Source organism: Neomonachus schauinslandi, chromosome 7, assembly GCF_002201575.2.
Source record: "Neomonachus schauinslandi chromosome 7, ASM220157v2, whole genome shotgun sequence".
Taxonomy (NCBI): domain Eukaryota; kingdom Metazoa; phylum Chordata; class Mammalia; order Carnivora; family Phocidae; genus Neomonachus; species Neomonachus schauinslandi.
This window is the reverse complement of record NC_058409.1, coordinates 140,551,753-140,572,825: the sequence shown is the minus strand read 5'-3', so window position 1 is coordinate 140,572,825 and position 21,073 is coordinate 140,551,753.

Below are 21,073 nucleotides of genomic sequence, written 5' to 3'. Positions count from 1 at the left end.
AGTAAAATTTGGATGTCTTCTACATAATCAAGCTTGAAAATAAATTACTTTATATCTGTAACTATGGATATATGAGTGTACAATATTGACTTTATCTAGAGAATTAGAGATAATCCTACAAAAATACTTGGTATCTCATGTAAACTATATTTTATTTTATTTTATTTTATTTTATTTTTAAAGATTTTATTTATTTATTTGACAGAGAGAGAGAGAGACAGTGAGAGAGGGAACACAAGCAGGGGGAGTGGGAGAGGAAGAAGCAGGCTTCCTGCCAAGCAGGGAGCCCTATGCGGGACTCGATCCCAGAACCTGGGACCATGACCTGAGCCAAAGGCAGACACTTAACCGACTGAGTCATCCAGGTGCCCCTCATGTAAACTATATTTTAAACCACAATAGAAGTTATCAAGCTATCATCTAGTGTTTATATTTAAAAATTCATATCTAAATTAGTAACAGATAGAATTAAAGAAGAAAAGAAAGATGTCATGAAATAAGCGATTTTAACATTATGCACCACCCTCCACACACAAAATTTTGAGGAATTATTATGATAGATACAGTCAAATCAGGCAAATTTACTGAAAGATGCAAGTCACAATCCTGCTTGATACGGTCTTTAATTTCACACCACTAGCTAAAATACTAAATATTCTCATTCATTACTCTTAATTTAGGCCCATACAGAATTATTTTTTTTAATTCTTACTAATAATCTCTATTTTCAGCTCATTGATTTTCCGGTTCAATGTGTGTGTGTATGTGTGTGTGTTTATATATACACACACACACATATATATAATTTTTTATGTCACACAAAGACCCTAATTCATTCATCTTTAAATCAAGAATGGAAAGTTCAGCAATAGTAGGAGGCAACGGGAATTTATGATGTGAAGACAGATTCGTTGTGTCTCATCTTGAAATGGCATTGAACTTTACTCATCCTTACAAACAGCTCTACTTGCTCACAAATATGAACAGCCACATATTTCTTCTTTGACAACAAGGGAGAACGAAATACAGCAATAATTGTAATGTGCATGCAGCATCTGTTGCTTCTGAGCTAAGAAACACGTATGTAAAGGGAATCTTCTCTCAAAGGCTTCTAGAATTTCAGAGGTTGACTAGCCCTGTATATTTTCTCTTCTTTTCTCATCTTTTATTAATGGCTACTTGTCTTTAAATAATATGCTTTCATTACAATTTTAACTTACCTGAGTATGTATAATAAGTGATTTCTAGTAATATTGCCGAACCTTGAGCATATAATTTTATACATATATAAATATTTTGAAAGATGGATTTCTAGAATTGGAATTTCTGGCCACAAATGTTTATGCATTTATAATTTTAATAGATATCTCCAAGTTTTCTTAGAAAAGGACTTTGTTCATGCATACACTCAAATACTCTGAAATTTTTATTTCCCTGAAAACTTCCCAGCACTGGGCCTTATTGAGTTCATTTAAAATATTTTTCTAATATTACAGGTTAGAAATATAATTTAAAGTCTTTTAGCTTAGTTGATTAGTGCTGAACTTTAGTACATTTTTACATTTGCATTCATGATCATTTTGACTTTTCAGTGAAAAACCCCATTTTTTTCTCATTAAGGCATCTTTACATATTGAAAAGCATACTGTATTTGCTTTTCCTCTACCTGAAATGAATCTCCTTCTCTTTTGTAACTCAATGGCCTATTCTTCATAGTGACTGCTTCACTTACTCTCTACTCACACATTCACAGCACCCCTTCTCCATTGTGTTCTGAATGCTATTACCCCAAATCAGGAATTATGGCAAGATAACCATATAAGATTTTATCTCTAAATCTCCTCTCTCTTCCTGATTTCCAATTAAATGATCAAAAGATGGTTTTGACATATCAGGGATTTCAACATGTATCCACATATAATACAGGAATATTATATTAATGAAAGAGCAATCATATAGTTCTTTTGTTTTTCTCTGAAATTTCAACATGACCTAGACACATCTAAAGAAAATTGCTATAGAATCCCTGAGGGATCCAGTTAGGAAGTAAGACTAGGTGCTAGACCAGTTGGAGGTCTCTTTTATATACTCTAATGCCACTCGCTGTCCCCACTCACCATAGCTTCCTCCATTATCAAGATCCCCCACCAGAATGGTACATTTGTTACAACTGACAAACCTATACTGACACAAATTATCACCCTAAGTCCATAGTTGACATTGATGTTCACTCCTGGAATTGTGCATACTCTGAGTATCAACACATGTAAAGTAATATGCATTCACCAGTATAATATCATACAGAGTACTTTCACTTCCCTAAATATCCTCTGTGCCCCACCTGTTCATCCCTTCCTCCCCAACCCCTGGCAACTACTTATCTTTTTGCTGTCTCCATAGTTTTGCCTTTTCCAGAATGTCATGTAGTCGGAATCATAGCCTTCTCAGGGTAGTTTCACTCACTTAATGATATGCATTTAAAGATCCTTAATGTCTTTTCATGGCTTGATAGCTCATGTCTTTTTAGCTCTGAATAATATATTGTCTGGATGTACTGTAGTTCCTCCATTCATCTACTGAAGGGCATCTTAGTTGCTTCCAAATTTTGACAATTATGAATAAAGCTGCTATAAATATCTGTGTGGAGTTTTTACATGGACATAAGTTTTCAATTCCTTTAGGTAAATACGAAAATGCTGAATCATAGGGTAAGAGTATATTCCATTTTATAAGAAACTGCCAAAATGTCTTCTGAACTGGCTGTATCATTTTGCAGTCACAACAGCAATGAGTGATAGTTCCTCTTGTCTCACATCCTCATCATCCTTTGGTGTTGTCCGTGTTCCAGATTTGGTCAGGAGGTGTGTAGTTGTACCTCATTGTTGTTTTAATTCGCATTTCCCTGATGACGTATGATGTAGGGCATCTTTTCATATGTTTATTTGCCATCATTATAGTTTCTTTGTGAGTTGCATGTTAAAGTCTTTGGCCCATTTTTCAATCAGCTTGTTTGTTTTCTTACTGTTGAGTTTTAAGTGTTATTTGTATATTTTGGGTAACAGTTTTTTTAGCAGATGTCTCTTTTGCAAATATTTTCTCCATGTCAGTGGCTTGTCTTGTCATTCTCTTGATTATTTTTTTTATTATTTATTTGTCAGAGAGAGAGATAGTGAGAGCAGAAACACAAGCAAGGGGAGTGGGAGAAGGAGAAGCAGGCTTCCCGCTGAGCAGGGAGCCCGATGTGGGGCTCCATCCCAGGACCCTGGGATCGTGACCTGAGCCAAAGGCAAACGCTTAATGACTGAGCCACCCAGGCGCCGCTCTTGATTATTTTTTTAATATAAGTAACAAAGGAGATTAGAAACACTTCCCCAGGCCATTGCTATCATTGTGTAACATGTTGCAGAATTTCTAGGCAATGAAATAACAGGAAAAATATTAGGCAGAATGTCTATTATAAAAGAACAACAAGATGATGTCTTGAATCAATGAATGCATATAACTGGGGAAGATAAAATAAACCACAACAGCAATTGTTTGCATTTCAGTGTCCTCTCCATATGAAGAAGTTTATTCTTTTTTTTTTTATTCTTATGTTAATCCCCATACATTACATCATTAGTTTTAGATGAAATGTTCCATGATTCATTGTTTGTGCATAACACCCAGTGCTCCATGCAGAACGTGCCCTCCTCAATACCCACCACCAGGCTAACCCATGCTCCCACCCCCCTCCCTTCTAGAACCCTGTTTGTTTTTCAGAGTCCATCGTCTCTCATGGTTCGTCTACCCCTCCGATTTCCCCCGCTTCATTCTTCCCCTCCCGCTACCTTCTTCTTCTTTTTTTTTTCTTAACATATATTGCGTTATTTGTTTCAGAGGTACAGATCTGAGATTCAACAATATTGCACAATTCACAGCGCTTACCAGAGCACATACCCTCCCCAGTGTCTATCACCCAGTCACCCCATCCCTCCCACCCCACCCCCCACTCCAGCAACCCTCAGTTTGTTTCCTGCGATTAAGAATTCCTCATATCAGTGAGATCACATGATACATGTCTTTCTCTGTTTGACTTATTTCACTCAGCATAACACCCTCCAGTTCCATCCATGTCGTTGCAAATGGCAAGATCTCATTCCTTTTGATGGCTGCATAATATTCCATTGTATATATATACCACATTGAAGAAGTTTATTCTTTATCGTTAGAGTGTGGGCTAGCAAGAACCTTAAGAGTGACATGAATTCTTTTTTTTAAAGATCTATTTATTTATTTGAGAGAGAGAGAGAGAGAGTGTGAGCTAGAAGGGGGAGGAGCAGAGGGAGAGGGAGATAAGCAGACTTCCTGCTCAGTGGGGAATCTCATGTGATCCTAGGACCCCGAGATCATGATCTGTGCTGAAATCAAGAGTTGGACACTTAATGGAGCTATCCAGGTGCCCCAAAAGAAACATGAATTCTTTTACATCTGAGAAAAATCATTCCGTTTTAGATACTAGATGGAAACAGGGAAAAAAATGGAGGGAGATGACAAAGAAGAGTTTTCACAAAATTAAGTTGAGTTTTAATAATGGCCTACATGAAGGCTAATAGCTGTAGGGATGATTTAAAAATAGAGAACTTAAGGGGTGCCTGGGTGGCTCAGTCATTAAGCGTCTGCCTTCAGCTCAGGTCAGGATCCCAGGGTGCTGGGATCGAGCCCCGCATCGGGCTCCCTGCTCCGCGGGAAGCCTGCTTCCCTCTCCCACTCCCCCAGCTTGTGTTCCCTCTCTTGCTGTGTCTCTCTCTGTCAAATAAATAAATAAAATCTTTTTAAAAAAATTTTTAAAAATTAAATTAAAAAAATAAAAATAGAGGACTTAGAAGTAGTAAGACATTTGTATCAAAGGATATTGATTATTTGGTAATTAGAAATGATTATATATATTTGGTAATATAGAAATGATTTTATATATATATATATATAGTCACATTTTACACCTTAAACTTACACAATGTCACATGTAAATTACATTTAATGGGGCGGGAAAAATATTATCAGAGAAAGAGGAGACTGGGAAGGGAACAGAAATGCATAGAAATGGACCCACCTGAAAGGCAGAAGGATAACCATGGAGTTGAGGGCCAGAATATCCAAGAGAAATGAATTTCTCAAGAACGAGAGAATGGTGGGCTGGTAGTGCAAAAGCCACCCCAAGTGACATGTAATACAGGAATAAAAACTATTGAGCATGCTTAGCAGCTCAGTTCACTGATGATCTTGCTGTTAGAGTTGTAGCAGTGTGTGCTGAACAGTTTAAAGGTGTAGGAAAGAAATGCTACAAAAAAACCCTCAAGTCGTGGCTTGTCTATGAATTTGAGGTGCAATCAATTAACCTTTTCAAATTCTGAAAACAAACATTTTATTGTAAAATGGACATGATCCCCAGTGTTCTAACAATCTATATTATTCTATTCTAAAACGGAATCTACTTCATTATTGCTACTATGAGTTAAAATATCTCTTCACTAAAACATACTAAGGAGTAGAGGACAATAGCTTCGAAGGAAGCTATTCCCTATCCTGGCTCATTAGGAATCACAAACCAGTTGGTGCTCCAAGGGAAAAAAAATGACCGATTTATTTTGTTCTCTCCAAATTTCATGGCAAATGGCCTGTGCAAAAACAACAGATGCCCCTGTTAACTTGATGTCTTCTCTGAAACACCAAAACTAAGAAAATTATAACTTATAGTTTTAAAGGAGAAATAAAAATAAAAAATAACACAGTAATATAAATGAAATTTATGAGTGATCAGAAACACACAATGGAATTTAACATTTCATAAAACATTTCTGTAGTGGCAGTCTTGCATTTTAAAAGTAAATGAGCTAGATATATTAAAAATATTCTGATACCATTAAAACATTATAAAAGGTTTTTGAGCATCTGTGGCTTTTATTGCTTCTGCCTCAAAATAATATGTTTATAGGCTGACATTTTGTAACCATGTTGCAGTAACTTTGGGACCAAGAGGTATGAACTCCACACAGCATTTTAAACGAATTTCATAAACACAAATCCTGGGGGCATAGAGGATCCAAAGCAGCCCTTTATCTATAAATCAATTTTGATGTTCCAATAAATATATGCTTCTCATGGAAACAATAGTGGTCCAAAAAGTATCCTTTCTAAAAGAATTCTACACTAAAAGCCTTTGAAATTGAATGTTGAAAAAACTCAGAATTGCATTAAAAATAAATGTGATCACATTTTGCAAACATCTATTGCACAAGTGCCACTTAGCAATGCTGTTCCTGATTCCTGCCTCTAGTTCTGAACCAAGAGGAAGAACCAGACAGGAAGCAATTACATACAAAATAACATGACAATAAAACATAACAGGGGTGTCTATAATTTGCTATAAAGTGCAAATCCATTTACTTTGAAAATCTCTCCAAAAATTGTATAATTTTACAGCATACGAAATAATGTCATATATATTATCTGCCTTTGAGGACAACTTTCTGGGCTCAACAGTTGATAATAAAAATTTGCCGCACTGATTTGGAGTTTGGGGCCCACAGTAATTTTAAAAGCACTTGAAGATTATTTCCCGGCTTCCAGAAGAGCCTTCATGGTCAGCTGCTGCAACAGCCAATGCTCCTAACTCTGGAAGTAAGGATAGATGAATTAGATGCAGGTTTTCTCAAGTGCATCAAGATAGGTAATGTTATACTCTCTGCAATTATTGGCATCATCCCTGAGTGACTTAACTCTCAACATAACCCTGTAAGATTGTTGGTTTTCCTAATTTACTCATTACACAGTGTCTGTGTCTAAACTCTTACATAAGCCTAGTTATGAACGTTAGAATCTGCATCCTATCCCATCATAGTCTATGCTATGATATCCAAAGATTTTTCTGTAGATATACTCCAGAAAAATTGATATGAATTTTACCTTCAAGCAGCAGCTAAAGGAAACCATATAATAAACTTGCCACTTCCTATATATTCTACACATAAATTCCTGAGTAGGGTGGAGGGAGGTGGAAGACTGACAATAATCAGTGGACCCAAAATGTAGCTTTAAAATACTTAATTATGGGAGTGCCTGTGTGGCTCAGTCGGTTAAACTACTGATTCTTGGTTTCGGCTCAGGTAATGATCTCATGGGTTGGAGCCCCTCCTGGAGGCAGGTGTGGGGGTCCAGACTCTGCACTGAGGGCAGGGTCTGTTTGAGATTCTCTCCCCCTCTCTCTGCCCCTCGCCCTGCTCACGAGTGCATGCACGCGCTCGCTCTCTCTCTCTGTAATAAATAAAATCTTTAAAAAATAAAAATAAAATGCTTAATTATCCTGATGGTATTATTGTGCAGCTTGAACATATCTTACCATTTTCTGAGTTAATTTTTGTGGGAGAATCCAGTCTACAAGACTAACCATTATGGACAAATATACTCAGGACCTAATCAATTGCTTAACCAGGACCCTTGGTAATTTTCATTATTTGACAATAGGATGCCAACATGGACTCTGTCCCTAGATTAGGAGAAACTCTTCTTCGACCCAATGTGAAGCTAATGAGAAGAAATATTAATACACTACTTGTGACAGCGCAAGGCAAACTGTCATGTTTTTGAGCGAGACTTGAAAGCAGCTCATGCAAAGTGTGGTGCAGCTTGTCATCCCTGAATCTTGTACTCTGTGGGCAGAGTTGATAACAATGGTACCAACAGGTTGCAAAAAACAAAAACAAAGAATTGGGTAACGGGATATTGGCAAGAAGAAAAAGATTTTAAAGAATGAAAGACCAAATGCATTTACAGTTTGACAAACACGACTTGCTAAAAATGAGTGCCGTCTTCCACGAACCCAGGTATATAGACGCACAGAGTGAGAGCTCCTAAGTAGATCAAATTAAAGAATGAAAAATTAAGAAACCGTATTTGCGCATAGAGGAAATAGCTGGAAAGGATTATACGGTCGGTGAAAAAGTGGGGTGGGAGAATTTTCATCTTTGAAATTAAAATGAATGAGAAGGTTTAATTTTAAACCTTCTAAATAAATGAAACTATTATCTGCACACAAAGTAAATAAGTCATGAACTTAATTATTTATGAAGATACTTGTTATAAATTTATATTTCATTGTAGCTCCCTGTAATCTTTGGAGCATCTCTGTGTCTTCTGAGTTTTTGTTCCGGAAAATTGGACAATGAATTGTAGTGAGCACGGAAAATGCTTTTACTAAGGAACATAAAATGCTGAGTCCCTGGAGAATGCAGAATGGAACTTCTGTGCAGGCTGAGCGGAGGACGGAGTGGTGAGTTTTCTGGGAAAGGAAGCTTTTTGCTTCTTATTCCCAATAGTCTGTAGACTTCTAGAATCACTAGGTAGATGGTGAGGCTGTCTTGCCTGGCTAAGTCCTACCATGTTCTCGGAAAAAGTTATACATAGGTGTGCATTGAGAATAAAGCTTCCGACGGGAACTTCAAAAAGGGTCCCAAGTATGTCCCACAGAGTTAAGAAAGGGTTCTAACTGAAGAAATCTGAGAAAGAAGCACAAGAATAAGGAAGCCACCGGAAAAATGGTGGGTCTTAGAAACCAAGAAATACACCTCTTCTCCTCCACTCTTATTTTATTTTATTTTTTCAAGTATAATGATAAATAGGCTATATTTTTTCTGTATCTTTTGAGTATCTCAGTAACATTGTACATGTTGAAGATTTACTAATTAAATACTATGTTTTCTGGGAAGTCTGGGTGGCTCAGTTGGTGAAGCATCTGATTTTGGCTCAGGTCACTATCTCAGGATCCTGGGATCCAGGCCTCAGGCTCCCTGCTTAGCGAGAAGTCTACTTGTCCGTCTCCCTCTCCCTCTGCCCTTCCTCCGGCTCATACTCTCTCTGTCTCTCTTTCAAATAAATAAATACTATCTTTAAAAATAAATAAATACTATGCTTTCTACAATATTATACTAAGAAAACTTGCCCGTGGCTAGGTTGCTTATTGAGGCTATTGACATTTTTAGACCAAAAGCCAGGAAGAAGAGGCAACTTAGTCTGTATGATACCGTAATTACATATATGTTACCAAGATTTTATCAAAGAAATAAAAGTGGCTAGTTTTGTATTATGTATCCTCAATTTACACAGAGAGAATAAATTAACAGTCATTCAAATGGCACATAAGTAAACATCAAAACTTGTGTAACTTTTTTTAAAGATTTTATTGATTGCTGGATTTGAGAGAGAGAGTGCATGTGCTCAAATCTGGGGGAAGGGCAGAGGGAGAAGCAGACTCCCCACTGAGCAGGGAGCCCAATGTGGGGACTCGATCTCAGGACCTGAGATCATGACCTGAGCAGAAGGCAGCTGCTAAACCGACTGAGCCACCCAGGTGCCCCAAAATTTGTGTAACTGTTATGAGCTCGTGTAGAGCAACAAAAACAAATGTGCCATGTAAATGTTACTAAAATTGCTGTTGTTGTTTTAGCTGTTGTCCATGGTGGTAGTGTTAGGGTCTTCATACCATATTACTGTTTATTCCTCCTTATGATTTGTGTTAAGCCTCTTCCAGTATATGGTCTTGTAGAAAATCAAGAACAACACCTTGCATGCAATTATCTGGTTTACCTTCTTGAGACCACAGCATCTACGGTAATCCCCACAGCTTAACACCGTAAAGGTAGCTGGGTATGAATCTCACTCCTCTTCCTCTCCCAGGTATCAGTGGTGTCTCATGGCAGATTTATCAGCTCCTCTTGACATTTCTTGCAGTTTGCTAGTATATTAAATTATCCTTTATTCCTTCACTCACTGTTTATTGAGCACCCACTATTAAATTTACTTGTGATACAGTGATAAAACAAACACAATTCCTATCAAGAATAGGTGGGTGGTGGTAACTTCCCCTATTCAGAGAGCAACCTTTAGGCAGCATGCTGTGTACCACATGATTATAAGCAGCCATCTGTCATGAACTGGTGACAGCAGCTAACCCAAGAGTTTTCAGTTCATGGCTTGGCCAATAACTTGAGTCTGACCTGCTGTGGAGGGCTGATCTGGACTTTTAGTGGACTGGTGTCTTGGGGGTGGGAGTGACCTTCCTTCTTAAGTGTTTTCCAGTGTCATAGTTCTTTCTTCTACCCTCTATTTCTCTCCCTGGTATCAGGAGTCCCACCCTATCTCTTTGGAGCACTTACACCTATTAAATTTGTTTAAATTTGTTTGATTTTTCTCATTGGTGGTGGTGGTGGTGTGTGTGTGTGTGTTTTTCCTTTAGGTGAGACAAAAGTGCTAGATGGGGCTGGAGTAAAAGGAATGCCTTCCCTACAAGTACAATCAAACCCTATCAAATCTTTCCCCTCCAAATTCAGACCTTGGTTATGGAGGAGGTCCCGAAGCTATTTCACAATTTTTCTCTTCTCCCCCCACCCCACCCCTTCTAGATACACGAGGGGATCCTTCTCAAATACTGACAGTGTGGAACTTATGCTGTCCCTGCAGGTACAGTCCACAGAGGTACAAGGGCACCCCTGAAGAACACAGTTCCCACTGGGTGGCTCAGTTGGTTATGCCTGCAACTCTTGATTTGGGCTCAGGTCACGATCTCAGCGTCATGAGATCAAGCCCCACATCAGCTCCATGTGCTTGGGGTTCTCTCTCTCCCCCTCTCCCTCTTCCCCTTCCTGACTCCTGCTCACATGTGTGTGCTCTCTTTCTCTGAGAAAAAATTTACACACACAAAAAAAGAATGCAGTTCCCAGGAATTTCTCACGTTCACATTATCCCATGCTCTGTCTCAAGCTGCTTATCAAAGTTACCATTTCAGTGCTTCTTCAGCTATGGATTCAACAGTTTCTCTTCCAGGCAAACAGATCTCATGATATCTCCCTAAATGAGCCTGTCCCTCCAGATTAACAGGGGGTAGTTTCTCCCAAACTGAGTTTTCTGATGGGTCCAAGATAAGTTATTGCTTTTCCATTTGCCCAGCCTTTGCTTACTGTAATGACGGGAGTGAGAACTTGCAAGCTGTTTACAGCTGGAGCTGAAATAGGAAATCTAAAGATTAGTATTATTAGCCTAGCTATGCCAATGCATTATTCCATTCCAGACTTTATAGAACAATGGGCATGACATAGGGAATGAATATATTTTAACTATAGCCATAATGTGCAAAACCATGCATATAAAACCTGCCTCAAGGGGTATAATGTAAGGATAGGAATAAAGTATCTGCATCTTGCTTCTGATGGAAGTGGTCTAGACATGGGCACCTGGTGGCTCAGTCGGTAAAGCATCTGCCTTCGGCGCAGGTCATGATCCCAGGGTCCTGGGATCCAGCCCCATGTTGGGCTCCCTGCTCAGCTGGGAGCCTGCTTCTCCCTCTCCCTCTACCCCTTCCCCGACTCATACTCTCTCTCTCTCAAATAAATAAATAATCTTTAAAAAAAAAGGAAGTAGTGATCTAGACAAAGAACAAAAATCAAGTATGAAGCCAAATAGCAGAGGACTAAAACCAAAGAGGTGACAAAAATTGTGAGACTGGATGTCAAGATGTGAGGAATCACAGATTTGAAGCCCAGAGTTCACAGACATTTTTTTTTCCTGTGTGTATTTATAGGTGTGGGACATACATGGAAAATGTCATAATAGAGGAAAGACAAACTCCTCTGGGGTGACTTCTGTCACACAAGACTTATGAAACTCATTCTTATTTTTTTTGAATATTTGCTAAGAGTGCAGTGTATTCAGTACAAACCAAAAGTACGTTTGATTGTACACCTTATCACTGAAGTCTGAATTCACATCTGGTCAAAAGTGCCTAGAGACTTTAATATAAAAGCAAAGAAAATTTTCATCCTCCAGGTATAAGGAAGTCATAGTTCTCAAAAGTTGTCATATGTAAATCATGTGCCATATTATGAAGCAAAGTTGAATGTGCTGTCAGATTTAAATTTGGGTGAGGGGAAGCTCTTGGCTGGGGCTTTTAACTTAGACAGCTTTTGAGAAATCAGTGTCACCTGGAAGCATTTTACTGACAATTTAATGATTGAGTTTTCTTCTGCTAAGGGCAGGAATTTAAGGTGAAAGCAATGTCACTAATATTAAAAACAACTTTATCATCCAGAAAGGCAAGTTATTTCAAGTCTGAGTCTCTTTGGAAACCTTTGAAAAAATCGTTTTGATTCTGGAGCATAAAATCTGGTTTTATGCCAGGTTTTGCCAAAGATTGCCAGCTCTGTTGATCTAGAAATTACATTGTGTAATTGTGGTTTCATAAGAAATCATGTTCCCAAATATCCTTCTTTAATGTTCCATCATGAGGTGCTCACTGTGTTCAATTTTTGGTTTTGGTTATACTAATACTGAATATACCCAAAGTATGACATCAATAGGAATTAGACTCGATTTATCACAGCAATTAGGAATAGTAACATCACATTTAAATTTACCTAGAATAATCTGACAGTTCTATGTCTGCATTAAAAATCCAGTAACTAAACTTGATCCCCATATCCCTAAGTTATCAAATGGGACAATTAATCTGATTTTCATCTCCGAATAAGCTCAAAGCTGCGTTTATAAGGCAAAACTCATTAGTTCCATCTCTGCTGGCATCAGCCTCTACAGCTTATCTGCAGGGATGTCTGTCCTGCTCGTATCTGCAGAAAAGCAGACAAGTTGTGGTGATTTTGAAAAGCAAACAGAAGTAGGAAAAATTTAGAAGATGATAACACTGGGAGGAAAGACTCATAAGGAGATGAGGGTCCCCTTTTATTTCTCCTTTGTATCTTTTTTTAAAAAGACTTTATTTCTTTATTTGAGAGGGAGAGAGAGCAAGAGCATGGAAGAGGGGCCGAGGGAGAGGGAGAAGCAGACTCTCCGCTGAGCAAGGAGCTTGACAGGGGGTTTGCCCGGGGTGGGTGGTGCTTGATCCCATGGCCCCAGGATCTTCACTTGGGCCAAACTCAGACGCTTGACTGACTGAGCCACCCAGGCACCCCAGGCCCCCTCTCCTTTGTGTCGTTTTGCTCTCCTGACTTTGCCCCCAAGAATGGACTCCAGTTAGGGCACGGTATAGCAGATGCACTGCTGAAACCCTGGTTGAAACTTGCCTTCTTTCTGGCCACGGAAACCAGGGAAAGAAGCCACAGTGAACAGAGAGATGAGGAGGGAATTTTGGAACAGAGGGAATTTTGGAAGCCCCAGCCAAGAGCTTCCCCTCACCCAAATTTAAATCTGACAGCACATTACCAAAGAAGTAAATCCTGTATTTCTGATGTGAATAGACACAGTTCTCAACTTGACTTTTGAATTGTACGTGGGAAAGCAGACCCAGACCCAACCCTGCACCACAGATGCTGAATCCCTGAACTGAGTCATGAACCACATGCGTGGGTCTGGGTCTAAAATCAGTCCCTTTGCTCATTATAAACCATCCCTCTTTCTCTCTAGTGATACTCTTTTAAGTCCTATTTAACTAAATGCATACTGTACTCAAGTTTTATCTTTTTTTATTCATTTACTTTCATATATATTTTTATATTAAAATTGTACCTTCTTTAGGCGCCATGTAGTTGGTCTCTCTTTTTGAATCACTTATAAACAGAGTGCTTATAGTAGTAACCTTTAATACATTATGGAAAAGTTTAATTAAATCTTTTAATTTTACTATATTATGTTCTCTCTAATTTTTATCCCATTGTTTTTCCTTCCTTCCTTATGTTGTCACTAGTTTAATATTTTAATAGACTATCTTAAATCATCTACTACTCATTTTTTGGCCAAAATTCTATTAGTTTTCAGTAATTGTTCCCGAGATTACAGTATACATATTCAACTTTTCCCAGCCTACTTAGAGTTAATACTTTTTTTTTTAAGATTTTATTTATATATTTGACACAGAGAGAGAGAAAGCGAGAGCAGGAACACAAGCAGGGGGAGTGGGAGAGGGAGAAGCAGGCTTCCCGCTGAGCAGGGAGCCCGATGTGGGGCTCGATCCCAGGACCCTGGGATCATGACCCGAGCCGAAGGCAATGCTTAACAACTGAGCCACCCAGGCACCCCAAGAGTTAATGCTTTTAAATCTCACATCCAGTCACTCTCATAGACAATTTGTATCTCCTGCACTTTTTTCTGGTGTGTGGACATACTTCCCTATTTCTGTGCATGCCTTGTAATAGTAGTTTGTTTGTTTTTAATGGGAACCTGACATTTTAGGTGATGCTTTATGGCAACTCTGGGTATGGTACCCCTTCGTCCAGAGAGCTTTTTTTATTTTTTAGTGACTGGTTGGATTATCCCTGTGAAGAATATACTCCACCCTACATTTGAAGCCTTGGATGTTGCTCCTCAGGGAGGCACAGTTCTGAACATCAGCACAGTTACCCTGGGGTGATGGTGGTACGCAGACTCACTTCTTGACTCCACACAGCGACTACACTCCACTAATGGCCAGTCGATTGTTCTTTTGTTTTGAGCTAGGTCCTAAACTGCTCCACAGACTCATCTAATTGTGGCTTCTTTGAAGGAATAGAATCTGAGGTCTGTGTTTGATGGGTTTGGGCTCTAGAAGGCCTCCTCCCAATTCTCCTGTTCCCTAACCCTTCTTACTGAATTTTCATAGACTTCCTTGAGTAGGTGTTTCTTCATTGCTCTTTGTCCTTAGCGTCTAAAATCATATAATTCACCAGGGAGTAGATCAGTGGAGGTTCTTTTATTGCCAAAAATCTACCCTCAGGAATGTAATGTACTTAATGTTCTAAAATCAATAGATGCATTTATGATATTAACAGAATCATAAAAAATATAATTTAATACCCATTCATGATTTTTTAAATGCTAAGCAAACTAGAATAATAAGAAATATATACAAGCTGATAAAAAACATTCATGAAAATTCAACAACATAATATATAATGATAAAACATTAAAGTGTTTCCTTCTAATATATCTTAAAAAAAAGGCATATATGCTAAATTTAACCATTTGTATACAGCGTGTTACTGGTCATTGTAGCCATTATAATAAAATAGGAAATTAAAATTAAAAAAAATCCATAATACTCATAATGAAATAAAACTTTTTCTATTTTGATACAATATTTTTACATAGAATACTCCAAAAATCAACAAATCAGTTCTAAAAGTAAGATATAAATTTAGCAAGGGTAAAAAAATTGATATACAAAAGTCAATTGTGTTCTTATATAAGTACCAGATAATTGGAGAAAAATAAATTTTAAAAATTCCATTTGTAATATTGCTCAAAAATCTATGAGAGACCATGGAATGAATCTAACATACCATATCCAAGATCTCTACACTGAAATTTACAAAACAATACAAGGAGAAGTGACAGAAGACATGGATAATTAAGAGATATACTATGTTCACGTATCAGAAGAATCAATTTTTTTAAGATGCCAATTATCCACAAATTAATCTATAAGTTAAACACAATCTAAATCAAATTCCAGCTGGATTTTTTTTTCCTAAAAATTACAAGTCTTTCCTAAGCTTCAAAAGACATAAAGAGCTCTAGAGTAACCAAATGTATGGGCCACTTGATTTTCAACAAGTGTCAACACCATTCAGGAAATGAATGTTGTTTCAACAATCCTGTATATTCAACTGTATATTCATATGGAAAACAGTGATCATCAAGCATTAACTCACACACACACACAAGTCAGAATGAATCATATACCTAAATGTAGAACCTGAAAATTGAAAATTGTAAAAAACAGAAGTGAAAATGTTTGAACATGGAAAGATTTCTTCACTAGAACCCCAGGTGTGCAAATCATAAGAATAAAAAAAGATAAATTCGACTTATCATAATTAAAATTAAAGAAATTAAAAGACAAACCTTTAATTTCTGTTAAATTGCTCAGAGAGCAACTTTCTTGAAATATAAAGACTCTTAAAACTCAGTAATAGTAATAAAAACAACCCGATATAGATGGTCAGAAAGATCTGAGCAGACATGTCACGTCAGAAGATGCATGAATTACCAATAAACACACTGAAATGTTCTACATATTTAAGGTAATGAAAATTAAAATCACAACTGAAAACCACCTTATATCCATTAAAATGGTTAAAATATAAAACATAGACAATATCTTGTGTTAACAAACATGTGTGGCAGCTAGAAGCATCCTACACTGCTGTTAGAAATGTAAGATAATAATACATGGGGCACCTAGGTGGCTCAGTCAGTTAACTGTCGGACTCTTGATTTCAGCTCAGATCATGATCTCAGGGTCGTGGTGGAATGGAGCCCCACGTCGGGTTCCGCACTCAGCAGGGAGTCTGCTTGAGATTCTCTCTAACCCTCTCCCGCAGCCCCTCTCCCCTGCTAGCTCTCTTTCTCAAATAAATACATAAATCTTTAAAGAAAAAAGAAATGTAAAATAATACATTGAAAAGTAGTTTGGCTTTAGAATAGTAAGAAATATATACAAGCTGATAAAAAACATTTATGAAATTTCTATGTTCTAAAAATTTTAAACATACATCTGCCATAAGTCCCTGCAATGTAGTTCCTAGGGACATACGTAAGAGGAATGAAAGCATAGCCATGTAAAGATTTTTGTGCAGATGTTCATAACTATTTGTAGAAACAAATAGAAATAACCAAATGATTCTGAACAGGAGAATAATGAATAAACAATTTGTGCTGTATCCACACAATGGAATACTGGGGAGCAATAGAAAGGAATGACCTACTGCAATGTTCAACAGGACAGAGATCTCCAAATAATTGCACCGAGTGAAAGAAGTGAGACCATACTGAGTACATACCGTGTAAATTCATTTAGACAAATTTCTGGAAAATAAAATCTAACCTATAGTGAAAGAAAACAGATCAGTGGTTTCTTAGAAAGAACAATGGAAGGAAAGACGAAGTAGAGATGGGCACGAGGAAACTGTTCGGGGTGAGCAAAATGTGCCTTATTTTGGCCATATTGATGGTTTTCCAGTATATCCATAGGTCAAAACTCAGCAAATAGTATCCAATAAGTAAGTGCAGTTTATTATACATCAATTATCACTCTATAAAGTGGTGGAAACAACATGCTTTCAAACATATTTTCATTGGCTACACTACGTAATTTTAATTCTAATGCATTTTCTGGCATTTAATTAGAATCCAAGTAGAAGATACGGCTTCAGAAGTGAATAGGATACAACGCTTTTTTTTTTTTTCCATCTATTAAAATGTAGGGTAAAATAGAATGGAACAAAAAGTTTAACAGATGCAAGTATACAAAAGGAAAAGCACCATGTTCTGAATCAAATTTGAATAGAATTTCAGCAGTAAAAGTAGCCTGTTAGTCTCAGGTGAGATTGGAGGATTTTTGTAGAGGGTAGTGTAAGAAATAGAACATTTTCTTTTCCTTACTTGTGCTATTTTTTCTTCCTTCAATCGCATTTCTTTCCTTTGTCTCTTCCTTTCTCCTCTACTCTTTTTTTATTTTTTTCTTATCTTCTTTCTGATCTGCATTCTTTTCTTTTTCAATATTGTTTTTGTCTTGTATCTCTGTTTTTTTATTTGTATCCATACAAGGTCCTATTTTTCATATTTTCATTATTTTCCATTTATTTCCTCTTTCCCTTTATTGCTCCTATCCTAAAATTTGTCTTTAGTTTTTTACTTTTTATCTCACCATCTTAATTATATACTTTGGAAACATAATTAAAGCAATTAGTATACCACTATTTCTTGTATTTTTATGATATTTACAATTTTCAGAGCAATTACAAGGATTTTACTGTTATCATTATCATGTCACATATGGGGACCATGACACCTGCAGGAGTTCATTTTCATAATCTGCCATCAGTAGAGCTGAGTGAGGTACCATTTACATCCAGGTGTTTTCAACCTTCATTTACTATACCTCATGGTTAGCGAATCCTCCTGCATGATACTCTACCTGAAAACGACATTATAACATCTTGTCTAACTACCTATTGCTTAAAAATCCTGGCAAGAGTCCCCCATTTGATTAGCTAGAGTGATATTTCTTTTGGTTGACATCAGAGGGAGGAAAAATTCTTATATATTTTTAAAAATAAATACTGGAAAACACAGTTTGCATTAAGAGACAAGATAGGAATTTTCACTTGGTCGCATTAAACACTTTGGAAAACATTATATATGTAAAATTCAGTGTTCCCAGATTAAGACCTTAAAATAGGTTTTTTTTCCTTTTCTTGAAGATTTATGAACAGAAGCATAACACTACATCCCATGGAGGATTTGTAAATAATATCAGAAACATGCTTTTTGTAGATAATATAAGGCCATTTGGGTATGATTTTTTTTATTCAGAAGATAAAGAGGAGAATGCATATTTTCAAAGTTTTTCACATAATAAATGCATTTATGATAAAGGTCAAATACTGACAAAAAAAATATTTAAGAGGTAAAATCAAGGTATGGCCTCAAATGTTCACAGTCACAATCTTAAAAACCGGTCTTCAATATATCTCTTTTATTGATTGTTATACCTTTAATAATTTGACTTTGGCAACATATGGCAGTCTTTAAATTCTTATGTAAATATTCTATAAATATTACTTACGTACCTATAAGTAGATAGGCAAACTTGGTTGTCCAACTTTCAATTTAACTTAATGATATTTATGTGACCAAACAACTTTTATTCAAAAAATTATGAAAATATAAAAACTAAGCAAAGCCTCTATTAGCTTTGGTTCCAGGCTCTGGCCAGAAGAAGCAGCATATAAAAAATTTCTGTCACAGGTGTGAGACCCTAAAGATGAAATAATTACAATAATGGTTGCAATCTTTAGCAATTATCACCGTAACATTTGAGATCTGGCACATGATTATGAAACACCAACAATCATTATTTGCAACCTCAATAAGTTAGTGGAAAAGCAACGTTTTCAAGTTTCCTTATAAATATTTATATGCTGCTGCTCTGACCAGAGTCAATCATTGAGTTTTACATAAAATTTTCATTTTACCTCATTTATAGCTCATTTATAGGAACAATAGCAAGATATTATTTCATTCAGCTTAATTTTTGTGTGTACATTCTCTGTGTTGATTGAATTCACTTTTCATGAAGTGTTACTTTTAGCTCAATATTACTTTCTTTTCTGTGTCATTCATCTCTCTTTTGAACCCCTCTTAATTTCTATAGTCACTATGAACTCAGCAATATATATGTATCTTTCTGTGAAGAAATGAGACCAGTGAAATAATTCAGTTCAGGTCACTTTTTTTGATATTCTGCATTAAAAGGCAATAATCTTAATTCTAATGAAGCATTTGTTGTGACCTATATTTAATTATGGCACACAGGGCATGACAGATAATTTAATAAACTCAAAACCATCGGCATGCTGAGGAGAAGCATCCTGGAGGAACAGTGTGTAAGACTGAGGTTCAGACTATTACTCAATGGACAGAGTTTTGACAAAAGCTGCAGTTTCCTACTGGAATTCTTTTCCAAGCCTGAAACATGAACTTGAGAATGTAGGAGTCTATTAGTCTATTAACATAGACTCCCCTCAATTGACCAGGAGCAAAATCCAACCTCCAGGGAGGCAAGAGGGTAGGAGGGCCCAGACAAGATACAGGTAGATAGCCAAGTTCATGGCAGTGAGATGAAAGCACAGAAAACGGAGTAGACCAGGTCAGCCCATGGTCAGGTGCACGAGCCTGACACTAGCAGAACCTACATGAGTGGTGGTTGCTTCTATCAAGAGGCAGGAACTGATAATGACTGAAATGCATAATTATCTTGAAGCTCTAAAGACAGTTGGATAGAATGTAAATGTTTGAAGAATAACCAGATATAGTTTCCTACATAAAAGAAAGCAAGTTTCTACGTTTATACTGTGAACCCTATAAAAGGACTCTACCAAAATGAGTATAGTCTACAGGTCAACCAACACAACATCAGTATTTAATGTAAAACAAAATGTTTGCTGTTGAGGTGACGATATGTGGGAATAAGATAAAAATAGGCTGTTGAGTTTTTAGACTTATTTCTGGAATGACCTGTTTCTCCATAAACTTGTTTCTTTTTTTTTTTTTTAAAGAAATTTTAAGTGGGGGGGGGATAGGTGAAATAGGTGATGAGGATTTAGGAATGTACTTGTTGTGTTGGCATTAGGTGATTAAAATAAAAACTTAAAAAAAAAAAGAAATGTGGCATCTGAGTGGCTTAGTCGGTTAGACATCTGATTCTTGATTTTGGCTCAGGTCATGATCACAGGGTTAGATTTCATGAGAGATCTGTGTTGGGCTCCATGCTCAGAGTAGAGCCTGCTTGAGATTCTCTCTCTCTCTCTCTCTCTCTCTCTCTCTCCCCCCCTCGGCCCCTCCCCCTGCTCACTCTCAATAAATAAATAAATAAAATCTCTAAAAAATAAAATTTAAATTATTTAAATTTTTAAATTACCTTTATAAAATATCAGTGTTAATTTAAAACATTGTCAAACATTATTTTATTGATTTGGATGGGCTTCCTTCTGCTTATTTGTTTATATTTATAGAGCAACTAGGAGGTAATGTTGCCTCCATAATGGGCATTGTATGTACTGCAGTTAAGAAGCCCAAGCAAGGTAAGAAAGGGCCCATTCTTCTAAGATAATTATGATTAGTACCACCTATTGTCTTGGAACAAGATAAATCAGTCGGGAAGACTAGAAAAGTAGTATTTTTTCAACTCCAAACATAAGAAAATTTGAGCATGGATATACATCTCCCATCTCCAGAACTAACACTCAGCTGTGAGGTCCACACCCACTCACACTATGGAGTAGGCCTCGGGAGAACACTCGACTGTGTGGGCTTGCCACTAACTGCTTATAGCTTCAACTCCCATCGTTGCTCTTGTTCTTATCATCTTGTTCTCAAAGCATGTATCTAAATTTGATTTGGATGCTGACTTCCTGTCTCTTCAGCGCTGGCAATTGGTCACATTTCCTTTGTATATTGATGGATTCTTATATCTTCCTCAAATCTTCTTACACTCTCTTCTAGTGTAATGTCCTCCTACTCTTGGGAAATGATCTGATAATAGCCATCTACA